The sequence below is a fragment of the Urocitellus parryii genome, chromosome X, assembly GCF_045843805.1.
Source record: "Urocitellus parryii isolate mUroPar1 chromosome X, mUroPar1.hap1, whole genome shotgun sequence".
Lineage (NCBI taxonomy): Eukaryota > Metazoa > Chordata > Mammalia > Rodentia > Sciuridae > Urocitellus > Urocitellus parryii.
In genome coordinates, this window is record NC_135547.1 from 38,907,236 (window position 1) to 38,913,235 (window position 6,000).

Genomic DNA, 6,000 nt, shown 5'->3' on the forward strand with positions numbered 1-6,000 from the left:
AAAAGGATAAACTCCTAGGAGAGGACTTGTGAGGGCAAATGACATTTCTACTTGCTCTCCAGAAGTCAGTGCCTCAGAATGAATTTGCCTGTTTTACCACATCCTCACAAACCCAAGGTTTTACCAACCTTTTTATTTTTCACCCCTCCAAGACGTGGAAAATAGCATTTTCATCATCCCAATGCTATTTTCATTTGTGTATCTTAATTATTACTGCTTACTGCATCATTTTAAAGGGCACAGCCCTTTTGTGTTTTCTCCATGAATTGCCTGGGGTTTTGTTGTTTGGTTGGGGGATTTTGTTTTTGGCAGTGGGGGGGGGGGCATGGCATTACCACTGAGCCTCATTTTCATCCCTTTTTATTTTTTATTTTGAGATAAGATTTCACTAGTTTTCTTAGGGCCTCCCTAAGTTGGTGTGGCTGCCCTTGAATTTGTGATCCTCCTGCCTCAGCCTCCAGAGGTGCTGGGATTGCAGGCATGTGCCACCATGCCCAATTTACAAATTGCCTATTAATTGTTCATTGAGCATTTTTCTAGTGGATTGTTTATCATTTTTTCACTGGCCTATAGAAGCTCACTCACTCATTCCTTCAACAAACTTGTATTGAGCACCTAGTGTATGCCAGACACTGTCCTAGCACTAGGAATACAATGGTGAATAAGTAAAACCTCAATATTCATGAAGCCAGATGTAAGTAAAGGAAATAGATAATTGACAAGCCAAGAGCTTAATAATGTAATTGTACATCGTGATAAATGCTGTAAAGAAAATAATGTACTTCTTATAGTAGAGCTCTCTATTATGAATAATATTATAGTAATTGACTTATAAGAATTCAACTATGAATTTCAAATTTATCATTCTATAAAAGAAATATGTATTCAGTAGAAATGTAAAAATCCTATTTTGAATTTTGAATTTAGATCTTTTCCTGGACTAGCAAAATACAGTCTGATGCTCGGGCATGATGCTGGGTGGCAGCAGCGAGCTGTAGCTCCCAGTTAGCCACAGAATCATGAAGAAAAACAACCAACATTATACAGTGCTCTGTGTTGCTAGGCAATGATACTCAATAGGTTAGATGTATCCGATGCATTTTCAATTTATTCCATTTTCAATTTATGGTGGGCTGATAGAGATGTGACCCCACCATCAATCAAGGAACATCAGTAAACCCTTGTCTGCCTTCCTTTTGTGACTTTTTCCACATTGATTCTTTGTCTTTCAACTTTGCAAGAGATATCTTTTGTGATACCAGAGTTGTTGACTTTTTGTATATTCAAATCTTTTTCTGTACAGCTTCTAGAGATTTTTATTGCTTTGCAAAGAGTCCTTACCTTGATACTTTAAAAATATCCTCCTATGCTGTCTTGTACTCTTAATGGTTTCTCTTTTTAACACATAAATATTTGATCTGGTTGGAATATGTTTTGGAATAGGAGTAAAGATAGATACTCAGCTTTATGTTTTCTGATGGCAGGCTGTTTGTCACAGTAAATGGCACTGTGTATTGAATGATGTATTCTTTTCCACAGAAATTGTGAAGCTAAGGCCCAGAGAAGGGAAGAGCCTTGCCCAGGATCATGTAGCAAATTAGTGGTAAGGAAACTGTTCCTAGGTCCTAAGGTTGCTGATACCCAAGGTAGTGATACACTACTGGAAATTGCCACAGCTCCATGCCTTGATGCACTCAATTGCTCTTGCTGACCCACGAGGTGGTTCACTGTCTGCAGCCATCACATGTTCCCTTAACATAAGCCTCTCTTGCTCAGAGATAGGAGAGTATGGACCCATAGCAGCTCTGCAACTCATAAATAGCCAGACACCTGCTGATCGCTGCTGAAATACCTCATATTGAGTCAGCTTTGGCCACAGAGGGCTGAGGGCAGAGAGCTGCTAGATTTGCCATTTAGGAACCAAAATAGGAAGTGACTATTCTAAATAAAGAAATTTGGCATTGTTTTCATTCATTTGCTGACAGAACAGCTGCCATCGCCAGAGCCTTCCACAGGGACTGCCTTGGATCATGCCAAAGCAATAATCTGGTGGTTTGGAAGCTGCAGACACTCATCCCAAGGCCCTAGCTAGAACAGACCTCACATCCAAAAGGTTATCTTGAAAGGACAGGTGCTTACACCACCACCAAGGCAGCCCAGCCTGGTATTTTAGGTGTTCCCTATGCAGGGTTTCCCCTCTTGCTCCACATTTCCCAATGGAGGTGGACATTTTCACACCCCCAGGAGACAGCCACCTAGGAGAGTATCTGCAAGGGAAAAAGAAAGGGAAGTGGAAGCCGAAGTCATTCAGACTACTTGAGACAACATGTTTTAAGTTCATATTTCTCCTCAAATACCAGGAGATTATTGTTCAAAGTGTTTGAACAAAATATTTAGGTAATTGCCTCCATTATTTCACTTGGCTTTCTGTGGAAAGACAGCCGAAGATATTAGCAAGTTCTTATTGTCCTACTCACCTTGGTGGATATTTTGTTGCTTCTTTCCCAAGCCCTGAAGTAAATTTATGACTTGTAATAAGGTAAAAACAACCTTTAGCATCTCCTCTGGCCCCTATGCACAGGCAGAGTGCAAAGCAACTTCTGTCATGAAAATAAAGGTCCTTCTTCTCACGCTAATAATGTCAGATAGACCCACCACCAATATACAGTAGGAAGTTACAGGGCTCCATTTCCATGAAGGATACATACATTATTGATTGAGAAGAAGGTCAAAGGAGTGATAAATGGCAGCACTGACAACAGAAAAGCGAGGGAGTGGATCTGCCTGAAGGCCATGGCTGCATGGGATCCTACTATAGTCTTGGAGGACAATGAAAGATTATAAGAACAATACCTGGAGGCTGGGGCTGTACTGCAGTGGTAGAGCACTCACCTAGCATGTGTGAGGAACTGGAATTGATCCTCAGCACCACATAAAAGTAAGTAAATAAATGAAATAAAGATATTGTGCCCATCTACGACTAAAGAAAAGAAAACAATACCTGAAGCTCTTTTCCCCTGGCATCCTGTCTTAGCCCACACAAAACAATGAAAGAGGTACAGCCAAGCTGGCAAACAGCCTTCCTTTTAGTATTAGGGCTCCTACAGTTAATATCAAGTAAGATGTGAACACATCACTCCCTTTCTCCACCACTGGGACCATCTGAATTCAGTCCCTGGATTCCGGCATGTCTTCAGAAAACAGGGGACTGTAAGAAGCTCTGATTCTTGACATCAGGACACTCTAGATTTGGGGCAAGCTCTGAACCAGCACCTATTTTCCAATAACTGGGATCCCGCACTCACTTGGTAATCCAGAGCCCCCATTTCCTGCCAGTTGTATATGCCCACACTATGATGACCTAGATCCCTGACTCGAGCTCCGTGCTTGAGTCAGCATTCATTATTCATCATTCATTTGCCCACTATTTACTATGCACCTCCTCTGGCCCAGCACTCAGTTAATTAGGCCAAATGGAAGCAAAGCAGACATGGTCCTGGTCCCAGGAAGCCGACAGGTTAGTCTGGTAGTTGTCAACCTTATCAGACTTGCTATCCCTTTCTAGAAAGAAATCTGGTTTTGTTTCACTTCTTTACTATTCTGAATTTAAATTTGTCATTATTATTACCTGCCTACATAGATACATTTTAAACATAGATGGATGTCCTGCCACATAAAGAGAAAATGAAGGTAATCCATAATAAATTACTATGTCTTTAACTATGTAAATGTCCATGCAGTACTACACAGAAACTAAATGAAGTAGGCAGAGGCAAGTGCTTTTACATTGAATCCCTATGAATGCAACAGCTCCAAACAGATACGGGGTGCTGTCTTTCTACTCTTATCCCCAAAGCAGCATCACAATTGTTGATATGATTTCCTGAAATGGTAGATGACTCAGTAAACCTCTGAGGAAAAATATCTCAATCTTCCAACTCTTCATACAACGTTGCTTTAAAACTGTGTGTATGTAGTGAATAGCAAAACCCTGAGTGCTTATACGTAAAGTATTTGAATATAAATTCAGATAATTATAAGCATGGTTTTTGCTTTCATGGAAGTTCAGCATAACATTCAAAAATCATGTGAGATTCTGAATGATTCTTCATTTTAAAAGAGTGTCCTGGGCTTTGCAAGACATCTGGTATCCCCATTTCTGATGCACTAAATACCCTCATGTATTATCCAAAAGTCCCCTAGGGGGCAGTATTGTCTCAGTTGAGAGCCTCTGGTCTATTCATTCAGTTCCTGGCAAACTGGGGCTTCCCCTGGTTCTGGTTAAATTCCAGTCTCCTTTGCAGGGCCCTGGAGTCCCACCCTTGCTACCAGTGTCTGTGGAGATTCCTAGGCCTCACCCACACTTGATCAGTTCAGCTAAGCTGGGCAGGACTTCAGCTTCCATCAAAGTCAAACTGCTTCTCTTAGGTAGCAATCTGTTGTTGCCACTGTCTTTGAGTGCCACTGAGTCTCTGCCCCATCTTAAGGGGTATGTTTCCTTGCCTTCCCACTCTTCCCTACCCCACCCCCATCCCCAGACTGTTGCTATTCAGAAGAAGTCCAACTGCAGCAAGCTTCCAAGGAGGGCCTCACCAGATCCTTGTGGCTTTCTGCCTGCAGCTAAATTCCCTTAGGATACTGAAATAGGAAAGAATTTTTCCCTGCAAACAGAATACAAAGAGAGTCAGCCACCCTGAGGGCTTTCTTCTAACAGTCTTCACACAGCTTGCTTGAGGGCATCACACCAGAAAGACCCAAATCATTTGAGTAGCTGGTCCATCTGCTTGCAGGGAACTGTAGCCAAGAGTATGTGCCCTGGAGGCTGAGGATGTAACTCAGTGGTAGAGCACTTGCCTAGCATGAACAAGGCCCAGGATTTCATCCCCCACACCACAAAATATTTTTTTTTTTCAAAGAGCAAGTGTCCTGGAACCAGGCCCTGGCTCAAGTCCAGGGTCTACCTTAAACTGCTTAGGTCTGATCTAGGAAGTTGTCTTCAATTGTCTGGGCTGCAGTTTGCTCATCTGGAAAATGGTGATAGTAATGAATGCTTATAAGAACATAGCACAGTGCCTGACACATACTAATCCCCCCATAAATAGTTGTTATTGTTACTATTCTGACAATCTCACATATGCACCCTGAAAACTGGTTCCTCCTGATTTGAATTGTCCCATCCTACATATTTTCATTTCACCTTCTAGACCAAGGCAGATGTTTCTGTGTAGCTGACCAGGATGAATCTGCATCATAGGTTGAAGTTCCATTCAATGAAAATTATTGATCTGCTAAAATCTTAAAGACTCTCCACTAAGACATCAGGAATGGATATTTTTTTCCTACCCTGTTTCATTCCACAAAGAAAATCTGACATACGGCCATTGAGCAGAGCAGGATCGGGGAGCAGAATTAACTAAGCACTGTCCTTAAATAGGGTCCCTCTTTCCCTATAAAATTCAAGAATTGTCTGAAGAGGTGGCTGGAAAAGTTGGCTGCATTGTTAGTCCCCTAAAGTAGTGTCTGTACAATGCCAGAGCTTTCGGAGGAAAAGGGAAAAACACCATCAATCATCCAGGTGCCAAAGAAAGCATTCAGCTTCTGTGCAGAGATGATATTAAAAAGTCATCTCAGTGCAAGCAGCTAGATTAAAGCAACAGACAGGTTCTAACCTGTTTGCTTAGCATTAAGAAGGGTCTTGAACAACCCAGAAACTATTAAATAGAACAGCACACATTCATCAATTAGTCAATATTTATTGAGCACATGCTATGTGCCTGGCACTATGAGGGCAATAGAAAAAAAGAAAAAGAATATAAGACTGTCTAGAACCTTCCCTTGAAGAACTTGCTATCTAATGAGGGGAGAAGGATAAATCCCTATACAAAGCAATAGAAAGCCCTTCTGCTAGGTTTTCAGAGTAAGCCAACATCCTTTTAGTTGCTGTAATTACAGTCTCATAAAATCAAGCAGAGCAGATGTTCTGCTATTTGGTAAAAGAAA